At 49.5% G+C, this 24,603-nt stretch overlaps 1 long non-coding RNA gene across 1 annotated transcript in view; it reads left to right on the plus strand.

Annotated features, from left to right (window-relative positions):
- LOC107969193 (uncharacterized) overlaps nt 1–24,603 on the plus strand; it is a 116,552-nt gene that overhangs the window by 89,773 nt on the left and 2,176 nt on the right. Inside the window, exon 3 of the long non-coding RNA XR_010152909.1 lies at nt 8,152–8,337. This is a non-coding gene — a long non-coding RNA (uncharacterized LOC107969193). The remainder of the gene's footprint in view (nt 1–8,151; nt 8,338–24,603) is intronic.

Raw genomic sequence — 24,603 nt, forward strand, 5'->3', positions numbered from 1 at the left:
CGGGGCGGCTGGCCGGGCGGGGGGCTGACCCCCCCACCTCCCTCCCGGACGAGGAGGGAGGACGCTCCTCACTTCTCAGACGGGGTGGCTGCCAGGCGGAGGGGCTCCTCACTTCTCAGACGGGGCGGTTGCCAGGCAGAGGGTCTCCTCACTTCTCAGACAGGGCGGCCGGGCAGAGACACTCCTCACATCCCCGACGGGGCGGCAGGGCAGAGGTGCTCCCCACATCTCAGACGATGGGCGGCCGGGCAGAGACGCTCCTCACTTCCCAGATGTGATGGCGGCCGGGAAGAGGCGCTCCTCACTTCCTAGATGGGATGGCGGCCGGGCAGAGACGCTCCTCACTTTCCAGACTGGGCAGCCAGGCAGAGGGGCTCCTCACATCCCAGACGATGGGCAGTCAGGCGGAGACGCTCCTCACTTCCCAGACGGGGTGGCTGCCAGGCAGAGGCTGCAATCTCGGCACTTAGGGAGGCCAAGGCAGGCGGCTGGGAGGTGGTTGTAGCGAGCCGAGATCACGCCACTGCACTCCAGCCTGGGCGCCATTGAGCACTGAGTTAATGAGACTCCGTCTGCAATCCCGGCACCTCGGGAGGCCGAGGCTGGCGGATCACTCGCGGTTAGGAGCTGGAGACCAGCCCAGCCGACACATCGAAACCCCGTCTCCACCAAAAAAATAAGAAAACCAGTCAGGCGTGGCGGCACACGCCTGCAATCGCAGGCACTCGGCAGGCTGAGGCAGGAGAATCGGGCAGGGAGGTTGCAGTGAGCTGAGATGGCAGCAGTACCGTCCAGCTTCGGCTCGGCATCAGAGGGAGACCGTGGAAAGAGGGGAGAGGGGAGAGGGGAGAGGAGGGAGGGGGGAGGGGAGAGGGGAGAGGGGAGAGGGGAGAGGAGCTCTATCTACCACACAGTCCTTCTCTGAATGCCAAATGGTCTTTGGGAGAAATTTGTGCCTATATTATGGGTAGATTAGAGGCCATGGTGCTGGGGAGATTAACCCTTCCCTTTGAATCTTCCCTTCCCTCTCCCCTGCCCCCACAGTCAGAGGAAGCACAGGGCATTGAAAAAAGGGGAATGGGGGCCAGGTGCGGTGGCTCATGCCTGTAATCCCAGCACTTTGTTAGGCCAAGGCGGGCAGATCACTGGAGACCAGGAGTTCAAGACCAGACTGGCCAACATGGTGAAAACCTGTCTCTACCAAAAATACAAAAATTAGCTGGGCGTGGTGACATGCACCTGTAGTCCCAGCTACTTGGGAGGCTGAGGCAGGAGAATCGCTTGAACCCAGGAGGTGGAGGTTGCAGTGAGCTGAGATTACGCCACTACACTCCAGCCTGGGTGACTGAGTGACACTCCATCTCAAAAAAAAAAAAAAAAAGGGAATGTGGGTTATTTCTGCTCCCTAGACCTCAGACTCTACATGTGAACAACTGGAACAACCCTAAAATTTCTGTCCATTGCCTTCCCAACAACCCACCCCCCAATTCTTTCTTGGTATCAGAACTCAGATACTAGCAGCCATATTTTTCAGGGGAGTCTGGGACTCTTTCTACCCCAGGAATGAATCCTGATTTATCTAAAACAAACGTAATAATTCTATTTTGCTTGCTGTGGGGAAGTGGTGCCTGCTAGGAAAAGCTTTCTGAGATCTAAAAAACTGACTTGCCAGAAGTAGTTGCCCCACCCTGCCACCTTTGGATGTTGCTGGGTGGGAATGTGATGTCTGGAGTTGTGGCAGCCACATTAGGATTACGGGGCCGGTGGGGAGGTGGGCAGATAAGATGCCAAGGAAAGGAGAATAAAGAGGACCTAGCTGAATTAACCACATTCAGAATTGCCTTACTGCTGGACCTGTTATGTGAAATAATAAATACCTTATTTTAAAAACCATTCATAATTGGGCTTTCTGTTGTTTGCTTGTGAAAACAGTCAACCTGATCAAATTTCAAAGTCAGGATAAAATAATTCAGATTCGTCTGTCTGCCGTGATTCTTTCCTTGGGGGTAATAAAGACATTTTTGAGCTTACTGGAAACTGAGCTTAGCTGGAACTGTTCCCTTTCCTTCTAGGCAAGAAGAGTCTGGTTTTGGGGCCAAAAGGACTAGGTTCAAGTGTCAGGGCCTCTGTGCATGCACTGTATGACTTTATATCAATGATTTAAACCAGGGATTGACAAACTTCTTCCGCAAAGGGCCAGATAGGTTTGATGAGCCATACGGCCACTAATGCAACTACTTAATTCTGTCGTTTTAGTTTGAGAGCAAGATATAACACACAAATAACATAAATATTTATTTATAACACATAAATAAGTGGCATAGCTGTGTTCTAACAAAATTTTATTTACAAAAATAGGGGGCAGACTGGATTCAGGCTGTAGATCATGGTTTGCCAACCCTGATTAAACTCTCAGCTTCCTCACCTGAAAAATGAGGCTAATAATTTGTTTTCCTCATGGGGCAAATTTGAGTATCAAATGAGCTGATTTAAAACTATCACCTGGCCGGGCGCAGTGGCTCACGCCTGTAATCCCAGCACTTTGGGAGGCCGAGGCGGGTGGATCACGAGGTCAGGAGATTGAGACCATCCTGGCTAGCACAGTGAAACCCTGTCTCTACTAAAAATACAAAAAAATTAGCCGGACGTGGTGGCGGGCACCTGCAGTCCCAGCTACTCGGGAGGCTGAGGCAGGAGAATGGCATGAACCCGGGAGGCAGAGGTTGCAGTGAGCCGAGATCGAGCCACTGCACTCTAGCCTGGGTGACAGAGCAAGACTCTGTCTCAAAAAAACAAAAATAAAATAAAAATAAAAGAATAAAAAAAAAAGCTATCACCCTATAAAATACAATGTATATGTGGGCTGCCCTTTCCCATGAGAACCAAAGGTCCTGGTGCTCAAGAATGAAATGCTAGATTTTGCCACTTGCCATCACTGTGTGACTTTGGGAAAGTCACTTAACTTTCCTGAGTGTCACTTTTCTCTTCTGTCAAGTGGGGATGCTAATACCTACTTCTGATAATGTTGCAAGGTTTAAGTGAATAATGCATGTAAAGTGCTGCACAGACCAAGTCCTCAACAAATAATAGTAAGAATAGTAAGAAGAAGAATAATAAGGAGGAAAGCCCTCTGCTCCTGACCTGGCAGATTCCATCTCATCTCACCCACCTGTCCCTTGACATTTCATAAATCAGTTTCCTCCCTCAGTTTCCATGGGCCTAGGAGCCCTTGGGGGCTCCAAACCTCCCCCTGCCATGTGGACTGTCTCCCCCCACCACCCACCCAGTGCCCTCCCCACCATACCCGCTTCCCCTTTTAACAGAACGAGTAATTAACAATGTTAATTCTAATCTCATTTGCTAATGAAGGCAGTCTAATTGCACCATAATTGGCAACAGCAGCAGCAGAAAAAAACACAAAATAAGCCCTGTGTGTGTAATTTGGTTTAACTTCATTATAATTACCTTGCAGGCTGGGACTGGGTGGTTGGGGGTGGGCTTGGGAGGTTGGAGAATTAAGAGAGCAGGGGAGTCAAGACCTCAGGTTAGGGGAAGGGGTTAACAAATCCTTTCTCCTATCAGACTCTCCTGATTATCCCAAGACCTCAGAGATAAACCTCCACAGAGAAGTTTCTGGAAGCACTTGGCAGAGGTTCTCGTCTTGCTAACCTGTTGTGTGACCTTGGTCAGCTCTTTCCGTATAGTGAAAGGCTTGTACTCCATAATTTCTCATTTCCCACCTGCTCTCAGAGTCTAGGACTTTTTGCAATTTCATGGTTGAAATTCTTTTAACATTCTAAATTCCAGGCCTCTCTCTTTTCACCAGAAGTGAAGTTTTGCACCTAAACTTCTTGCACAGCCTTCTCCCAGCTCTACCAGGTAACCTTACTCTGATGTGGAGGATCCTGAAAAAATAAGTAAACATCTTCTCTAAACCTTAATTTAATGTCTCCCACATCTTACCCAAGTAAGCACTACTTCAGTAACTTCCCCTGCCCAGTTTTGGAAAGAAGCGAGCGCCTAAGGTATTTGTTCTGTGTATACGTATAATCATTTCCATAGCAACCAGCTGAGATTTACGATAAGCTACAAACTGCTTTTGGTTAGGGGGTGGTAGGTGAGGAAATTTTGCATCTTATGTCTCTTAGAAGACATGTCAGAGCTCTTCTTCTGAGCCTGGAGGCTGCAAACGCCGTATCAGATGTGCACATCCGCTGCCCCTGTTTTTAACTGCATCATGTGGTCTTTCTTTTTTTTTTTTTTTCTTGAAAACATCCCTCATGGAGCCCTCCATCCTTCCACTCTCTCGTGCACTGACCTGCATAGCTGCAATCCTGGGGTTTCTTCAGCACCCCCTGCGAAACCCCTTAGCTTCTCTCCTGTTTGGACATCATGTTTCCTGGATCCCACACCTTCATTTTTTTCTTGGCTTTTGCTTTTATTCTGGTGGAGCATGGGAGATAACATTTCTGAGACTGCTTATGAGAAGTTTAATGCCATTCAGCTTCCTGATCCTTGGTATTGAGCCAGATTTTTTTCTTTCCTTTCTGGTGTCTTTAATGTCTTTTCTTCATCCTCAGTGTTCTGAAATTTCCTAATTAAGTGGCTTTGTGTCAGGAGGCCCACTAATCTGGAAACTCACATCCTCCAGTACTAAGACATTTTCTCAAGTTACTTCGGTGATAATTGCCTTACCTCTGATTCCATTCTCTTTCTGGATCTTCTGTTAGATGTTGGATCACCTGGACAGATTTTCTGAATTTCTAATCAATTTTCTCCTGTTATTTTTTTCATTCTTTTTGTTGTAATTTGTAGGAGATCTCCTCAACATTATTCATTAACCTTCCATTGGAGTATTTTCTCTTTTTAATTCTATAAGTTCTTTTTCATTGTCTCCTGATTTTAAAAAAATAGGATCCATCCTTTTTTCCTGTCTTTTTTTCATAGATGCAGTATCTTCTCTTATTTCTCCAAGGGTAACTTTAAGGTTTTGAAATGTTCCGCGGCTTCCTGCATTGCTTTTGTTTCATCTGAGCCCCCTTTGCCCCATTTGTTTTGTTTTGGTGGTTTTTGGTCTCCATCTTTCCTGCTGGATGCTCCAGCTGCCTGGAAACTCATTGTGCATGTGCCTGGTGTGTGGTGGATAGGGGTGGAAGGTGATCAGGCTGGAGGATGTCATTAGGGGACAGCCCCTCTCCATCTGTCCCTAGGCTGTACTGTTTCATCAGAGAGGAATCCCCCCCAGCTCCAGATTGGATGGTAGAAACTGGAGGATATTCAGCATCTTACCCTCAGCCAGATCTTATTTGTGTTCTGGATTTTAAAGTCCTACAGATTCACTTCTCTTCTCTCTTGTGCTGGGGGCGTGGGGTGGTTTCTAGAGGATCTAACTGCTTCTTATGTAGAATTTCAATCAATGCTTCTGTTTTTATTTTTAATTTTTTTAGAGATGGAGGTCTCACTATGTTGCCTAAGCTGGCCTCAAACTCCTGGGCTCAAACGATCCACCCCCATCAGCCTCCTGAGTAGCTGGGACTACAGATGTGCACCATTGTGCCCAGCAATGCTTCTGTTTTCAGCCTGAATTTGTAGCCCCTCTTTCAGAAGCAGCTGAAGTCACCAGTACATGAGACTTTCTGGGCTCCTGCCCTAGGAACTAGCTAGTTCGTGGGCTTCCCCCACTGCTAACTTAGGTTTCAGCCTTCTTGGGGCTCCCAAATCAGTTATTATTCATCCATCTGCTTCCCAGCCTTGAACATTTTGTTGTGGGCTGCCTCGTTTTCTGTTCTCTCTGTCTTTTACTTCTTAATGAAATCCCTTTCAGTTACTTAGTGAGGGATTGGGAGGGAGAGAGGTAGAGAATGCCTTCCTCATGTGTGCACAGCACTTTTGAGTTTACACAGTCCATTCACATCCATTCTCTCATGCGTCTCCACAAGACCCCAGTAGTCCAGGCAGGGGAGGAGGTTTTATCTGCCGTGTTTGACTAGAAACTGGAACATAAATCCTTAAGCGGCATTTGAACACAAGTGAACAAGAGTTAGAAACAGAAGTGAGAGGTGATTTCACTACTGTCTCCTCTGCTTCCCCATGCTCCCCACATGGAATTTAATGAGAAGTGAAATGCCATTGATGACGAGGGCCCAGTGGGAAGGGGAATTTGGAATCAGGGCTTCTAGAAACAGTCTGGATCCAGGGCACCTGCAGTAAAATTGCTTTGATGTAGTAACTGATGATGTGAAAATTAAAAGCAGAAAATCAAAGGCAAAGCATGATAGTGGATGGTAGGCATTGAGGGAGGCCTTTGGAACTCCTTCCCTCTCTTCTCAACTCCTATTTTTCTCTTCATGCCTATCATTTCTGCTCATGTGCATGCACGTACGTGTGCATGCATACCTGCATGTGATATGTACATGCATCCATGTGGGTGCATATATATGTGTGTATCCGGAGCACATGCATCTGCATATGCATGTGAATGTATTTGTGTGTGGGGAGGTAGGGAGCAAAAATTACAGCTTGTGAATTTCAACTTGGCATAGTAAGAAAAGCTAAGGATTTAAATTAGACCTAGATTCAAGGACGCCTGTTTTCTTAGGCCACTCGAGCTGCTGTAAGAAAATACATAGACTTACAAACAATATAAGTTTATTTCTTACAGTCCTGGAGGCTGAGAAGTCCAAGATCAAGGCATGGGCAGATTTGATGTCTGGTGAGGGCCCGTTTCTCAGTTCATAGACGGCGCTTTCTGTGTCCTCACATAGTGGAGGGGGCAGACAAGCTCTCTAGGGCCTATTTTATAAGGACACTAATCCCATTCATGAGGGCTATGGCCCTATGACCTGATCACCTCCTAAAAGGCCTTACCTTCTTTATTTTATTTTGTTTTGAGACAGAATCTTGCTTTGTCACCAAGGCTGGAGTGCAGTGGCACAGTCTCGGCTCACTGCAATCTCCACCTCCTGGTTGCAGGCAATTCTCCTGCCTCAGCTTCCCGAGTAGCTGGGATTACAGATGTGTGCCACCATGCCCAGCTAATTAATTTTTTATTTTTTATTTTTTATTTTTAGCAGAGACAGGGTTTCACCATGCTGGCCAGGCTGGTCTTGAACTCCTGACCTTGTGATCCGCCCACCTCAGCCTCCTAAAGTGCTGGGATTACAGGCATGAGCCATCACACCCTGCCTAAGACCTTACCATCTAATGCCATCACCTTGGGGGTTAGAATTCCAACACGAATTTTGGGGGGAACACGAACATTCAGACCACACTACCCATACACTTTTAGGCAATGCTCTTGCTGTATCTGAGTCGCTGCTTTCTTACCTGTAAAATGAGGCTTATGATGTCAAAGCTGGCTACCATGTCGTGTGGGTGCTTTGAGAGTTCCTAGAGCCATCTGTGGGAAAACGCTTTGTAAAGCGTCAAGGCTTATGCAAGTATCGTTCATTCATTCATCTGAGAAACACTTACTGAGCAGGGTCTCCATCCTGAGGAGCACACTTTCTCTTGGAGACAGAGACAGGCATGTACCCTACGCTGCACAGGGAGCCTGGAGGAGCACAGGGGAGGGGAGGATGGGCGCGAGCTGGAGGAGGAGGAGGCCCTTTAGTGGTCCTGGTTGGGAGTGCTGGATGTGGAGTCGATATTGGACAGGGAAGTGGAGGCAAGCAGCCTGGGTTAAAACACCTTCAGGCAGAGGAACACAAGTGCAAAGACATGGATGTGAGAGAGAGTGTGACCTATCAGTGATGTGCCACGAGTGGGTCTCAGGGACAGTGGTCCAGCCCCGAGTGCCACGATGCTCTGGCCCACTGCCTCCCTCCCCTTCCACTGGGAAGGGGTTCACTCTCGAGCCCATTCTTTTATTCACTCTTGAATGTAACAAGTATTTATTAAGCTCCCACTCTGTGCTGACCCAGTGGCAGGCTCTGGGGATGCAGCAAGGAACCCACCCAGTGGCACCTGAAGCCATGGGGAGCCCCTGTTAACAGCCCCAGCTCCCATCACCCCTCCACCTGCTCAGGCTGGCTATGAAGATTCATCCAGAACAATGTCACTGCAGAATTTTATGCTGTTTTTCCCCCTTCCAGGGGAACGTCTGCCAATGGCTTTTACGATGCTGAATAAAATGCTTTTTTTCCCCTTTAGATATTTTTATTTCACCTTTAAAGGATGTACAGTAAGGGCGAGAACATCTTGATGAAATCTCTGCAGTAAATAACTCTTGGATCCCTTTCCCATACAAGTGAAAGGACAAAAGGATGATATGCTGAGATGGCCTCTTTACCTGCACCAATGCCAGGGCCAGGGTGGGTCTCAGCTACCCACCCCCAGGTACGGAGGGTCTGGAGGAGGGGGGCGAGGCCCTCTATGGCCCCTGGGGTCCATGTGTCCTAGCCACTCTCCCCGTCTCTGGGAAGGGGCTGAGGGTCCTTGGCCTGCTAGAGTGCATGCCACATGCTGTGCTGGGTACTTCACATTGGTGTGAGTGTTAAGTGGACAGGACTGCGGATCTGGTCTGCCTGAATTTGGCTCCTGCCTCTTTCACTTGCTAGCTGAGAGAACTTGGCCAAGTGACTTGACTTTCTGTGGCTCAGTTGCCTCATCTGTAAAATGGAAATGAATGTGTTTACTGATTAGGGTTGTTGGGATGAATACATAAATTCATGCCGGTAAAGAACCTAGAAGAGTGTCTAGGATATAGAGAAATGTCAACAAATGTCAGCTGTTTTATTATCCTTCTTATTTCCTCTTTGCCTCAGCTGAGCTGGCCTTGGCTGCATGCCTGTCTTACCTCTCAGCTGATGGTGTTTACAAAGCGCAGCCAAGGTCCAGCCTTACACCAGCCTATGAGAAGGGTGAGGCTTGGGAGAGTTGAGTGACCTGTGTGAGGTCACCGAGGGGAGAGTTTAGGGGGTTTTCAGGGTTCAGGGGACAGTGGGGCTGAAGGATAAGTCTCTTTCTCTATAAAGCAGCCCCCGGGAGACCTGCACAGCCCCTGAAAGTTCAACTCCAGAAGAATCATTTGGAGATTTTCCTCTTGGAGCCGGAAGGCAGACCCAGAAGGGGCCAGGGGGTGGGTGACTTCCCCAGCACAGATCCAGGGTCTGCATACACCTGTCTCCACTGACTCCTGGTCCTAATCTCACCCTTCTCTGCAGTGAATCCATTGAGGGTAGATTCATCCACTTGGGGGCATCAGACTTAAGAGGTTGCCCTTTGATCCCCAGACCCAGGAAGGGGGGCACCCATGGTCATAACCAGTGGAGATTCAAATGCTTGACTCTAAGCCGGGCTGTGCTCTGTGTTGTGGGTGGCAGGGGTTGGGTCGTGGCCAGGGGGCTTGGGGTCAGCTATGACACATGCCCACAGGCTCTGCTGGACGGAGAGGCACTGACTGCAACTGTTTTTCATGAAGCTGTCAGCTGGGCCCCCGGGGCACAAGGAGCTGGCTGGGCAGAAAATCATCAATTTACACAGATGATGAGTCAGAGGCTTGGGTGGGGCAAGGGCCTGAGGGTCAGCAGGGCAGCATTGGAGGAGCTCTGTCGGGAGATCATGACATAAACAGGCTCAACTCCGCTCTGGTGGCCCTGACCCCACTCACCCAACCCCACTGCAGAGGCTTCCCTTTGATGCTCAGGTCAGTTCAGCAAACCTGGCCTCAGCCTCAGCTCCATGCCAGGAACTGAGCTAGTGCTGGGAATAGAGAGAGACCGCAGTCCCTGCCCTCAAGAAGCTGGGTCTGATGGTGGAGATGAATACTTACACAGGCAACCCACCATGTGATATTCATCATGAGAGAAGCACAGGAGAGGGCTGGCTCTGGAACTTGATTGCCTGTGTTTAAATCTTGGCTCAGCCTCCCCCTAGCTTTAGGACAGTGTGCACGTTATTGAACCTCTTCTTGCCTCAGTTTTCGCATCTGTGAAATGGGATGAACTGTAAGCTCTTTGTGACTATTATCGGTGGGTAACAAATACCTCACACTCAGAGATGTAAAGAAACGACCACTTTACTATGCCTGGACAGATTCTGTGGTCAGGAATTTAGGAAGGGCAGCAGGTGGTTTGTCCCTGCTCCACGATGTGGGGGGCCTCAGCTGGAGGACTCACATATTTAAGGGGGATGTGAATGGCTGGAATCATCTGGAGACTTCTCACTCACATGTGACTCCAAGGCTGGACTCAGCTGGGACTGCCAACGAGAGCACCCACGAGTGGCCTGTGTGGCTTGGGCTTTTCCCAGTGTGGTGCACTGGTTCTGGGAGGCACATCCTGGGAGGAAATGTCTGGAGGGTGAGCATTTCGAGAGACCATGGTGGAAGCCATGTGACTTTTTATAGCCCAGCCTTAGATGCTACATTGCATCCCTTCCACTGCACTCCTATTGGTCTAGGCTGTCACAAGCCTGCCCAGGTTTACGCGGAAGGGATGGTTTTAAAACTGTCACTCTGCCTCATAGATTTGGATAATTTAATTAAGGAGACATATGCAGGGTCCAGGACAGTGCCTGGCGTATAGTATTATTATAGTTGTTAACAAATGTATTATAGTAAGTAATACTTAAATGTTAAGTTTTACTATAATTAGTAAAGTATAAATAAATGTTAAGTATTATACTTAGTGCTGTTGGAGGAAGGAAGTGGTAAGGAAAGGTTTCAGAGAAAAGGTGCTATCTGAGCAGGGTTTTGAAGGATGAATAGGAGTTTGCTATGAACCTTTTAAGGAACACAGTTTAGGTAGGGGAAACAGCTTGGGCAAAGTCACAGGAGGCTTGAAACAATGACATGCTTGGGGGAAACCATGAGTAGTCTGGTGTTCTTGCAGCACTGAGGGCAAGGAAGAGCATGGCTGAAGTGAAGTTGGAGGGTTGGTGAGGTAACAGGGTCTTGTGGGCCTGACCGAGAAGTCTGGGTTTTGTTCTGAGAGGATCAGGGAACCATGGAGGGTTTCAAGCAGGAGAGTGACATGGCCAGGTTTGTCAGATCATTGTGGCAGCATTGTGGAGGAAGTGTTGGAGGGAGTAAAGTGAAGTCTAGGGGCTAGTGGGGAGGCCCTAACAGAACAAGGGCCTGACCTAAGGGTGTGGCAGTGGGGACTGAGGGAGGGAGAGGATGCAGAGCCATCTAAGCCATGATGTTCATTGAGCAGGGGATCATGGGAGGTGGGAGTGGTCCAGGGGAGGTCGAGGTCTGTGACAGGAGCGCTAGGTTGGATGACATCGTTCTCATTGCTGAGCAGAGGCAGGGGTGTGTGGCCACCACTCACCCTCCTCTGGGCCAGGCCTTCAGCCTGCCACCTCGCTAGAGGATGCCTTTAACCACACCTTTGTCTCCTTCCAAACTGGGCCACGCAGCTTGGGGTCCGATGGGTCATGGAGGTGAAGGAGAAAGAGTAGAGGAGGACTCCCTCTTGACAGCAAGGTCAATGTCTTTTGCCTCCAGTGCCCCAAGTTTGTGAAACCTTTCCCAGGAACAGAGGGGGCCTCTTTCCTCAGAGACTTTCCATGGGCTGAGGGCCAAGTGTTGGTGATCTTGGCTGGGGGTGACTTGGGCCACAGAATGGCAGAATTCTAGAACGCTGGAATGGGGGACCCCTGAAGGGAAGCCCTGAGTCTGGTACTAGACAAGACGGGGTTTGAGCCCTAACTCTGCCTCTTCCTGGCTGTGTGGTCAGGGTGCTGTGCAGAATGGAGGCCACATTCCCACCTTCCACACAGCCTGTGGGGTAGGGGGTTAAATGGGACCACAGACAGGAATATGATTGAGAAGTGCTTGTTACACCTGAGATGCCATGCCAGAAGAGAAATCTGGAGCTCAGAGAGGAAAAGAATTGCTCAGGGCCACCCAGTAAATGAGTGGCGAAGCCAGAGCTCCAAGCTGAGCCACCTGATTCCCTTCCAAGGCTCCTGTCCCCTCCCCAAGCACCCAAGGGGGACAGGGCCATCCACTTGTATTTCATACTCCTCCCCAGTGTGGTCGTCTGGGAAAATTAGCTCCCTGCCTTCTGGAGCCATCTCTCACTTGTGTCTGAAGACCCAGTTACACAGGGATGGGAGAGCACAGAACAGAGATTTCTGCCAGTACCCCTACCTCCTGGCTGGAGGACAGAAGTGGCCTCTTTCTCAGAGAGAGTACTTTGTCTTCAACCACTAGATCTGGGTTCTAGTTCTGGCTCTGACACTTTCTAGTGGAGCAACCCTGGGCAATCACTTCTTCCTGGCCCCCAGAGTTTCCTCCTCTATGCAGATAAATGTTTTGTAAGTCTATGATTTGCGGAGTGACCATGCTGCATGTGACAGCATAAATGTGGGATTTGGGCCAGGAGAGCAACAATCAGCAGAGTATAGCACAGAGGTCAAGATGCAGGTGCTGGAGCCAGCATCCCGGAGCCGGCAGCTCTGTGACCCTGCACCCAACTCTGTGATCCTTCCCACCCCCGCACCTTAATTTCCTCACCAACAAATGGAGATCCAGCGAGATAATGCATCCCAAGTGCTATCAGAGTATGGAGCCAGGACAAACACTCAAAGAATATCAGTCATTAGATGTGCTGAGAGCTATGGCATGCATGCATTTTACTTACCAAGACTCCTCAGCTGGTCAAATCATCCTGACAACCCTGAGAGGTGGTGGGGCAGAGACGTGACTATGTGCTCCCCAGACCCAGGTTCCTTTTTCTTCCAGACACACAGTGGACTACACTTGCCAGCCTCCCTGCAGCTCGGGCCATGTGACCTAGATCTGGCCAGTGAAAAATGGGCAGATGCAACGCACGCTGTGGCATGCAGGCTGGCCCCTCAGAGACCTCCTGTGTGAGGCTTGTGCACCCTTTCCTCCTTCCTCTGCTGACTAGCTGCAGAGGATCCCTCAAAGGATCTAGAGCAATGATTCTCAGCCGGGGGCGATTTTGCCTATGGGGCAACATTTGGCAATGTCTAGAGACATTTTCGGTTGTCACAACTTGGGGGAGTGCTACTGGTGTCTAGTGGGTAGAGGCCAGGGATGCCGCTAAGCATCCTACCGTGCACAGGACAGCCCCCACAATAATTATCCAGCAGATGTCAACAGTACTGAGACTGAGAAACCTTGGTCTAGAGGTGGAGTTAGCCCTGCTGCCAACTCCATATTAGACTGTAAGAAGAAGAAATATGGTGTTATAATATTAAACTACTGAGATTTTTAGGATTTTTTGTTGGAACAGTTGGCCTACCTTGACAAATGCAGGTTGCTATGATTATGTCCATTTAATTGACGGTAACTGAGATATAAAGTTACGGGACTTGTAAGTGACAAAAGGTGGGTTTGAACCACTTTTGTCTGGCTCTAAAGCCTGTGCTTGCCTTGGTATAGTGGTATAGTGCAGCCTCTTTTCAGCTCCTGATTCTGTCCCCTCTGTCTGCATCCCCTGGGGGATTTCACGTAGAGCAGCAGCAGAACCAATCACCAAGTTGCTGCCAGGGCTTCCCGGTGCAGGGTCCTCCTGCTATTGGGTGGAGTATACTCCCCAGAATAAGCTGGTTGTGTCCTTCACGGTCCCATCCCAGGCAGCTCATGTTGGTTATCTGTGACACCGGCTCCCTTAAAAAGGGTTGGCACATACTCCCTGTATGGGCCCACTGCCCCACTACAAGGAGCCCCCTTATCCACTCTGTCCTCCTCCCAAGCCAGCCCCCACCTGCTCCTGGTTTGAATTTCCAGGCAGGTGTCTGGAGGCGTCTTGGCTCCCAGTTAATTTCCTGATTTGGCTTCCTGAAAGGCAGGAGGGCTTGGAGGTGGCTGCCTGGAGCGATGAGGAGATAGTGATGTCTGCTCTGGCTTCCTGCCTGTCTGTGGGGACACCCTGCCCATCAGCCTACAGAGGGCCCCTCCCTGGCAGTCCCCACCATGCAGAGGGATTTGAGGGTGGGGACTGGCAAGCCGAGCTGCAGGTGGGCTGCAGAGCCTCATCCGGGAAAAACATGGATGTTCAAGCTTTTGAGTGTGTGTGTGCCTGCGAATATGTGTGGTGCCTACACACTGACAGTAGATGCCCAAGAGTTGTAGGAGCCTCCAACATGTCATTTGGCTCAATCCTCTGTGTCCACACAAGTTAGCACCTTTCCAGAGGATTTTGATCTTTTGAAAAAGTACCAAGAGTAAAAGATCTCTTTTACTTAGGTAACTTTCAAGGGTGAACTCAAGCCTGTACCAGTTCTTTGACACGCAGGTAATCCTTCCTTGAAACTGCTCCAAGTTTCTCTTGCTGGTCTGAGTCCATTGCCTCTATTTTGTGGAACTAGGTGACACTTTTTTTTTTTTGCCTCCCTGATGTAAACCCTTCAAGCACCTGCAAATAGAAATTGAGTGCTTCCCTGAAAATACTTCCCAGATTCTCTTTTGCAGACCAAGCAATTCCACCTACCCAGCCTTTCTTCATGGAGGATGATGGCTGGGGACATGTACAGTAGGAAAAGTGTGCTTGCAAGGTGCCTCTTCTCTCCTTTTTGGAGGTTTCTCTCTCTCTTTAAAAGTCCTCATGGCTGCAGAAAAAGCACAGTTTTTGGGGGCCTAGCAGGCGTGGGCTTCAATCTCAGCCAGGTTATTTAACTGCTCTGAGCAGGGCTCAGTTCTGGCACTTTGCTCAGAGCAAGCCACAGAGCAGATGCTCAATCAATGTTTCTTTCTCCCCACTGCCTTCCTTCAGGTGCCCGTGCACTCCCCACCCTTCCTACTTTGTCTCTGGCTGCTGCTGTCTGAGAAACGACCAGAGGCACTCATGACCCACACCAAACCTGGTTAGCTGGGTGGCACTGGCACATGCCATGTGCGTAGGAACAGGAAGCAGGCCCCAGACACAGGGAAGGGAGAGGGCTTTCCTTGTTGTCTCTGCTCATGGAGTCCACTCTCCACCCCTCTGGCTGCTGAGTCATTCTCTCAGCACCTTCTCTCTGTGTCTGTGTTATTCTATCAGCCCCAATGCCTCTGTCTGTTGAAGCACTGACCGGTTTTGCCAGGTGTGATATAGGGTCCCTTCATTCCCCTACAGCAGGATGTCCCAGGTTTCTTAGAATCCTAGAGTGCTGGAGCCATTTTCTAGATGGGGAAACAGAGGCCCAGAATGGGGTCCTGATCTACCCGAGGCCTCCAATCAAGTGGGGGTGAGATCCCAGGTATCTTGACTACAGGCCCAGTTTTATCTCTGTTAGAAGTGGAGCTTTGTTGTGAATCTGACTCCCTAGGAGGGTCAGACCTTTCAAATGCTGTGATGCAAAGCTCCCTGAACACAGCAGGGGCACAAGAGGGGTCTGTCTAAAGAGTTGCCTCTCTCTTTTTCAGGAGGAGGAGGAAGATGGTCTGGGTTGCGCTGAGCATAGGAGGCTTTGGGGGGATCGCAGCTCATTTTCCTGAAGACTGGTGTAGCATTAAGTTCTTATGTCCGCCAGCAGCCTTTCAAATTGGCTACTGCCACCCTTGTCTGTGTGTTACATAAATCCTTACAGCCAGCGATCTGCAGAGACAAGAAGCAATTAGGCGAGTGAGGTAGGGAGAGAGCGAGAGAGTGAGAGAGCGAGAGGGCGAGAGAGAGAGTGCACACAGAGATACACACATAGATTCAGATAGAGACAGAAAGAGAAAGTGAGAGACAGAGACAGAGAGGGAGAGAGATGGTAGGACTCAGACAGAAGAAACATAATCACACAGAGACAGACAGTGAGGCAGAGAGATGAAGTCAAAAGAGAAACTGAGAAGAGGGAGAAGACAAAGAAGACAAACAGCAAATCCGAGGCAGAAAGGGACACACAGAGATATACAGAGTGAGGCAGAGAGAGAGGAAAGCAGGAACAGAGACACTCAGAGACAGAGGAGGGAGAATTGTGGACAAACACACAGACACAAAGGGAGGCTCAGTTAGACAGACATAACAATTGACTTAAAAAGAGATGCAGCCAGGCGCAGTGGATCACACCTGTAATCCCAGCACTTTGGGAGGCTGAGGTGGGCGGATCACCTGAGGTCAGGAGTTCGAGACCAGCCTGGCCAACATGGTGAAACCCTGTCTCTACTAAAATGCAAAAATTAGCTGGGTGCGGTAGTGGGTGCCTGTAATCCTAGCTACTTGGGAGGCTGAGGCAGGAGAATCACTTGAGCCCAGAAGGCAGAGGTTGCAGTGAGCCGAGATTGCACCACTGCACTCCAGCCTGGGTGACAGAGCCAGACTCCATCTAAAAAAAAAAAAAAAGTAGACAGAGAGAAACGCAAAGACACAAAGCAAGAAAGCAAGCAAAGGGATCCGGAGAAGATGTGTTTTCCTTTTGCAAAATTTAGAGATTAAAGGGGACTAGAAAAATAATTGTGTAGAAGTTTATGTTTTCACACACACTTGAGCTTTGCCAAAATATTGTGGGGTAGAATGCACAGTGACTATTATCACCTACATTTTAAAGGCGGGAAAGTGGAAGGTCAGTGAGATACAGTAAAATCCAGAGCCCCCTGAGCCAGCCAAAGGCAGGGTGGTGTTTGCACCCGGACTGGCCTCACTAGCAAGGTTGACGTTGCTCTGTGCATCTTAATGGCACTGAGCACCTTCATTGAGTGGCCCCAGGAGCCAGGGACATGCTAAGATGCTCTGGATTCTGTGTCTAGTATATTTTCTCACGCTGGGGTGGTGGTGGAGGTCACTCGGGAAGTACAGCAAATTTGTGATTTATGCCAGCCCGGTATAAATCTTGCCCCTGGTTGGAAACTTGCCTCCTCCCCTCTGTGAGTCAGAATGCTCACTGCAGTTAGTTTTGAGCATTGAATGCTCAGAATTAACTGTGTGCTTCTTGTTCACCTAAAACCCTGACCACAAATGGATACCTACTCTTTTTTTTTTTTTTTTGCAAGAGTCTTGCTCTGCTGCCCAGGCTGGAGTGCAGTGGTGCAATCTTGGCTCACTGCAACTTCCACCTCCTGGGCTCAAGTGATTCTCCCACCTCAGCCCCCCAGTAGCTGGGACTACAGGTGCCTGCCACCACACCTGGCTAATTTTTGTATTTTTTGTAGAAATAGGGTTTTACCATGTTTCCCAGGCTGGTCTCGAAATCCTGGGCTCAAGTAATCTTCCTGTCTTGGCCTCCCAAAACGCTGGGATTACAGATGTGAGCTACTGTGCCCGGCTGACACCTGCTCTTATATGAAATGAGATGCCCAGTGCCTCTGATAGCAACTAGGGACTTTAAGAAGAAGACACTTCCTCTCTCCGTCCCTCCCTTTCTCTCTCCCTCTTATTCATTTTTCAAATGTTCAATATGTGTCAGGCAACCGCACTAAGTATTGAGGAATATGACAGTGAACCAAATGGATAAAAATCTCTGCTCTCAAGGACTTTTCATTTTAGAGGGCAGAGACAAAAAACTAAATAAATAAGATATACAGCATTATTAATGAGGATGAGTGTTGTTGAGAAAGAAGTAAAGTACAGAAAGGGGTTGGGGTATCTGCGGTGCAATTTGAAGATGACAGCTGGGGAAGGCCTTACCTAGCAGATGACGTCTGAGTAAAGAACTGAAGGCGGGGAGGAAGCCATATGAGTATCTGTACATGTGCAAAGTCCCTGAGGCAGGAGCAGGCCTGCAGGAGTGAGGGACAGCGGAGAGGCTGGTGTGGCTAGGGGAGAAAGGATGCAGGGGAGAGTGGGAGGTGACAGGGGCAGAGAGACAAGAAGCAGAGCAGGCAAGGCCCTGTGGACCATTGCTCTGACTCTGGCTTTTACCCTGAGTGAGACTGCTGTGGGGGTTTGGAGCAGAGCAGTGCCATGACCTTACATCTTAACACCATGGCTCTGATGGCTGGGTGGAGCCTAGTGTGAAGGGGGCAAGAACCGGAGCAGGGAGATGCATTTTTCAACATTAGTGAGGTTCCATGAGGTGGCAAGATGAAAAAGCTCAGTACCTGCTCTGGCATAGAGTTGTATTTAGTAGGAGGTAAGGGGGTCATGGGGATGGGTGACCTTCACTGCCACACTGTACGCCCCAGAGGGAAGAAAGGGCTGAACTTGCAAGGCAAGCTTCTGAGCTAGACATAGGAGGGAGGGCAAGGAAAGCAATTTTGTTAAGTACATATTAGGTGCTGAGCACTGTTCATACCAATACAATTTAATTTAAATCATCACACCAGCTTAGAAGGCATTTTCCCCTTTTTATAGACAAGGCCCCCGAGGCTCACAGTAGTTAATTAAGGAGCTTGACTGAGCTTATGCAGAAAGTGGGAGCTTTGGTGTCCAAACAGTCGCTGCCTGCTTGTGCAACCCCCATGTGCGCTTCTGGGCCTGATGTCTCCCCAGGTACCCTCTCCTTATTCCCGCATCTAGGAAATCCCAGGGCCTGTTGGTTCCTCCTAAGGATATAGCATCTTGGTTCCCTCCATTCCTCTTTGTTCCCTCCACCACCACCACCAGGGTCTGAGCTGGCATTGTCTCTCTCCAGGACTGTTCTCATGGCTTCCTTTTCTGTGTTTTTGTTTTTCTTTTGTTTTCTGAGACAGGGTCTTGCTCTCTTGTCCAGGCTGGAGGGCAATGGCGTGAACATGGCTCATGGCAGCCTCCACCCCACTGGTCTCAAGGTGAGAGAATCTCACCTCAGCCTCCTGAGTTATTGAGACTACAGGCACGCACCACCATGCCCAGCAAATTGTTTTAATTTTTTTTTTTTTTGCAGAGACAGGGTCTTGCCATGTTGTTCAGGCTGGTCTGAAACTCCTGGCTTCAAGCAATCCTCCCACCTTGGCTTTCCGAAGTGCTGGGATTACAGGCACGAGCCACCGAGCCGGCCCTCTCACGGCCTCCTAACAGGTCTGCTGTGTCTGCGTTCTTCAGGCTGCAGCTAGAGTGGGCTATTAAAGATGCAAATCTTCTCCAGTTTCTCCCGTTTGAAACCCTTCAGTCACTTCCAGCCACTCTCAGGATAAAATTCAAAACCCTTACTACCACATTCAAGGACCTGCACCAGCAGGCAGAGGCCTGACCCTTTGGCCCCATCTGCAGAGTCCCCACCCTGGGGGCTCTCTTTAGTGCTTGAGAAAATGAGTCAAGCCATTTCCTGCCTCAAGGCTTTGAGTAAGCTATTTCTTCCGCCTGGAACACTCCTCTGCAATCCTCTTTCTGGAGCAAGCCCCACTCACCTTTCAGGTTTCAGATACCAAGTTGCTTTCTCAGGGGCCTCCCCTGATCACTGGAGAAGTCAGTGTCCCGAGCACATGCCTTTTCTAGCACTCAGGATTTTACTTCAACGTTCATCATGGGGCAAAGACAGGAAGCAGGGAAGGAATGAAAGATGCCAGTGGATGGGGAATAGAATGTGAGGCATCAGGCCATGCAAGGGTCAGCAATAAGCCACCACTACACCTACAGGGAATACTGGCTCCAAGGACAAGTGGACCCGTCCAGGGCCATGTGCGTAGTGAGCTGCAGGCAGCACCTGCACCCTGTCCTTCTGACCTTAAGATAGTGACAATTCCTTGATGTCTCTTGTCCACTTCTCATCTTCCTCCCCTACATTCACCAGAGAGAGGGCCGGGGAGAAAACTAGGGACGTGAGACCCTGAGAAATGAGCCATTTGTTCCCAAGAACTCAGTGAGGCTGGAACTTGGACAGAAACACCAGCACCCATTTCCCAACTGGACCCACTCCCGCCAAGCCACCAACCGGTTCCCACAGGTGGGGCGGGGATCCCTCGTTGCCCTCGTCACTTGCACCCTTCCCAGCAGCTGGAGAGATAGACAGACCTACCCAGCCCAGCCCTCTACCCCTGCTGTTGCAGTGGGGTGGGGAGGGGGCTGGAGCCTGCTGTCCCCTCCCTCATTTCACTCTTCACTCACTGTTTCATCAGAGCCCCACTGCTCCCAGCTCTCTAGCGCTAGACACATTTTAAGCAGAGGGCTGGGGGGCCAAGGCTGGGGAGAAAATGGTGTTGGTGGTGAGTGATCATGACAGTGAGTGACTCCAGAAGCAGTCAGGGATGCCTCACTTTCCCTCTGGGGAATTTCACCTTCAAAACAGCCTTGGAAATGGAATGCATTGGCTTAAGAGAAATCAGACCTCAGGTCGAATGAAATCAGGAAGCAAGCTCAAAAGAAGCAAAATTCCCTTTTCTTCTGTTCTATTCTCCTGTGTTCAGTACCCACAGGGCTCTGAATTTTGCAGATGCCTGCCTACTCTCGCTTAATCCTAGAAAGTGAGAGGAGTCTCGGGGACCAGGACAGGGAGACAATGATTGCAGGTAATGAGGAAGGTCACTGGTGGTGAAACACAGTTTTTCCTGTCCTGGTCTCTGGGACTTTGATTTTATCCTGACTTTGTTGGGAGCAGATCTGGTCTGACATTAGGCTTGTTATTTGTCTGTCTTCATCGTCTAGCCTCCTATGACAATTCCCATTGGTGCTGGCTTCTTGCACAAGGCATGAGGGTGGTGCACTGTAAAGGACACAGACCGGGAGCTGGGAGCCTGGACTGAAAAGCTATGTGATCTGAGGCCTCACCTCTCCTCTTCAGTCCCCATTTATGACTAGAGGTCATCAGGGCCCCTGGGTGGATGGCAGCAGGTCAGTGTGGCCAATGCATGTGGCCAGGCCCTCTGGGAGGTAACTGGATTCAGCGGGGATGAGGCCTTGGCTGACACCGGACCCTGCAGGTCTAGGCTTCTTGCACTGGAAACTCCAGACTGGCCTTCTCTCACCTGGCTCCTTCCCCACACCTTGGCATCCTCATTGGGGTCCTGACCCCAATCTGCTTCTCATACACTGATGGGAATTTCCCTCCAATGTAGCAGTGGCCTCCATGAATCTCAGCTCCTCCAGGGTGCAGGACACTTTATTTAGCAGACACAGGGCTGCGGATCCCTGTCTCTTTCTTCCTGACACCCTGGCCAGAGATAATTGTGGGACCAGATGGAAATGTAGGGTTTGCGGAAGGATGCTTCTCTTCTAGATCTGGGCCTGTCTCTGTGGTGGTGGTGGGGATGGGCTCCCCCAGGGGAATGTGGGCTTGCAGGGATGAAGTCTCTGTTTATCCATCCTGGGGTTGGTGTTAGGAACAAGCACCAGGGAGTAGAAGACAGGATGCATCTCTGGCTTAGGTTCTAACTTACTCTGAACATCTCTTCCTCTCTGTGGGCCTCAGTCTCCTTATCTGTAAAATGAGACCATGGGACCATGGCAAATAATGGTTCATAGGCTCCTGCATCAGAACCATCTGGCTGCTTGTTTAAAATGTCGAGGACCAGTGCCCTTTACAGACCTTTGGAATCAGAGCTCCTGGAGAAGCGCCTGGGTATCTACTTTTTTTTTTGAGACGGAGTCTTGCTCTGTCACCCAGACTGGAGTGCAGTGGCGCGCTCTCGGCTCACTGCAACTTCCGCCTCCTGGGTTCACGCCATTCTCCTGCCTCAGCCTCCTGAGTAGCTGGGACTACAGGCGCCTGTCACCACGCCTGGCTAATTTTTTTGTATTTTTAGTAGAGACGAGGTTTCACCATGTTAGCCAGGATAATCTCTATCTCCTGACCTTGTGATCCGCCCGCCTCGGCCTCCCAAAGTGCTGGGATTATAGGCGTGAGCTACCACGCCTGGCTGGAATCTACATTTTCAAAAATCACACCGGATGTTCTGATGCATGTGAAGTTTGAGTTGACTACGGCCTGAGCAGATGATCCTTAAGCACCCACTGGCATGAGTGCCATCCCAGCTGGACTCTTCATGCTTGGCATGTGATTGGGTGTTAGGTGCCGTGTGCCAATGTCACATGTCATGTGAAGTCCTAGAAGACAATTGGGGGAGTTCTAACCCAGAGAAGAGACTATGAAGAAGGGAACAGTCATCATCTTCAGGGGATGCCATGGGGAGAGATTGGGCTTGTTCTGTGTGATCCTGGAGTTGGATCTAGGGCTCTGGGTGAATGTTGCAGGAAGGAAGTGCTTCTAACAATCAGAGCTCCACAGGGTGTCTTCTATGGTAGTGAATGCCCCATCAGTGTAGGAGTGTGGGCAGATGTTGTGTGCTCTCCTGGGGAAAATGTTGTAGAAGAGATTCTAGCTGCAGGTGGGGAGACACTGGGTTTGAAGATATTTATGAAGGTGGCTTCTAAGTCAGAGCTGCTAGGATTCTATAAAAATCAAGGAGTTTTACTTGCCCAGGGTTTAAAGCAATGTGTGTACACCCACGCACACTCCTACTCACACATGTACAAAGAGACATTCATGTGTACAAACCTTCAGACACGTGTGTACATGCACATGTTTACCTACATGATACAGAGCATGTTTTCATATATAAGGGCACACACACACAAGCACAAATACAGGCATCAACAAACATGCACATACCTGCCAGTTCACACAGCACACATCTGCCTCAGCCTCTTTTCTCTGGCTGTTTATTTTCCCCCACTCCAGAGCCTGGGCCTCCCCGTGCAGCTTCCAGGCTGGTCTCTGGAGTCAGAGCCTTGCTTAATCTCCATTAGCTCTCTTATTTCCTGCACCAAATTAAAAGTGTGACCAAAAGTTAATTATTCTAATTCAATTTAGCCCTAATGTTCTGTACGTGGCAATGGGGAGGCCTGCGTGGAGGTGAAGCTGGCATAGGCAGGGGGAGGAAGCGTCAGAATTTAATATGTCTTAATGACTCTTACAGGAAAATGCCCTGAAGCCTTCTTCTCTGTGGATTTTCCCTGCCACTTCCCCAGGCCCAGCCCCCAGATTTTCTGGAAATCTCGGGGTGCTTTTGGGAGCTTGGCTTTGGGAAATATTTGAGGAGATAGCAGGCCTCTCTCTGGAGGCCAGGACAGAGGTGAAAACGTTTGTGTGTGTGCGTTCGTGTGTGTTCGTGCATGTGCACAGGTGCCTATGTTGATAGAACACAGACCAGACTGTCATGTCAGAAGGCCTCCAGAGAGATGAGCCAAGGCCTCTCTTGCTGAGCCTTCATCCTTGGATAATGCTGAGAGAACTGAAGATCACTGCTTTTGCCGGACATGGGAACAGCCAGCCCTCCTCTCCTCCACCACAAATTATTTTTCAGATCAATCCCCTCCCTCTGCCTCTCTGCTACTTAGACTTCTCCATGTATTCTTGCTCAGGAATATAGAATCTGGGGACTCAAATCCAGCTTTCCCCAGTAGCCATGTCTTCCCTAAACACTAAGCCTGGCCCCCACATTTGAACATGGGGCTCTTAACAGGTGCTGAGGCCAGGGGCAGCTAGGGCGGATTCTGAAAAAAAGTTAGTCCTGTCTCTACAAAAGATACAAAAAAATAAGCTGGACATCATAATGTGTGCCTGTAGTCCCAGCTTCTTGTTCTTGGGAGGCTGAGGTGGCAGGATGGCTTGAGCCCGGGAAGCAGAAGTTGCAATGAGCCAAGATGGTGCCACCACACTCCAGCCTGGGAGACAGAGCCAGATCCTGTCTCAAGAAAAGAAAAGAAAAAAAAAAAAAAAAAAAAAAAAAAAGAAGGAAAAGAAAAGAAAAGAAAAGAAAAGAAAAGAAAAGAAAAGAAAAGAAAAGAAAAAGAGTTAGCATTCTTGTCCTGAGGGTTTTTGGTCTCCTGAGAGTGTCGAGCCCAGGCCTAGGGGGATCTTAGACTGATGGAGGAGGCAGCATCCTAGTTGGGGATGACAGATCATAAGATCACAGAATCTAAGGTCTTGAGAATGTTTCTGCGTTATGTCACTGATGTCAAGCTGCTAGCTGATGCTCGTGTGGCTTCTGCAACATTCTCACCTGTTTGCACAGCCAGGAATAGAAGCTTGCTGTCTCTTAAGGTCACCTGTTGTACCTCTGTTAACATTACCTTCCTGTGTGTGGAGCTGTAATCTGCATCCCTGGGAATTTCCTGCCACTGGTCCTAGAGCTGCTGTCTCATGTCACTTGGGTCAACTCTGCTCTATGATGATGGATAAAGTATTTAAGGACAGTGTACAATGTTCTCTGCTGAACCTCCTCCTCTACAGGGCAACAGTTCCTCAGCTGTTTGTCATGTGATGAGGTTGTGAGCTAACCTGTATTAGTTGGGATAAGCCAACTGCTGTAAGAAAGACCCTGTCTGCAAATCTCAGTGGTTTAATTACCAGTAGTTTATGTGTCACTCACGTATTTGTCCAGCGCAGGTATTCAGTGGGCAACCTTCTGTGCAGTAATCCCTGTTTCCTTCCATCTTGGAGCTCTTTCCTCTCCATTTAGACAGTGCATGGGGAAGAGAGAACCTGAAGGCTGCCTGGGAGGTTTTTATGGGTTGTGTCTGGAAGGGACGCACGTCATACTTGCCCACATTCCTTTGGCCAGCGCTCAGTCACATGGCTGCCCTACCTGCAAGAGAGGCTGCAAATAGAGTCTGGTGGTGTGCCCAAGAGGAAATGGGACACGGTTTGGGGAATAGCCAGTCTACTGTTCCATCCTTAGGTCATCCTTCTCCAAAATGCTGCAGCTTGTTCTTATCCCATTTAAGGGTGATGCTCAGACATTTGAAAAAATAGGGGGCTAGGTATGGCCTGATCAGGTACTAATAGGAGCTCACCATTTCCTGAACATATAGTATGTTCTAAGGAGCGATGTGCTGGGGCCGGCTCACACCAGCTCCTGAAAGCCAA

Source organism: Pan troglodytes, chromosome 19 (assembly GCF_028858775.2).
Source record: "Pan troglodytes isolate AG18354 chromosome 19, NHGRI_mPanTro3-v2.0_pri, whole genome shotgun sequence".
Lineage (NCBI taxonomy): Eukaryota > Metazoa > Chordata > Mammalia > Primates > Hominidae > Pan > Pan troglodytes.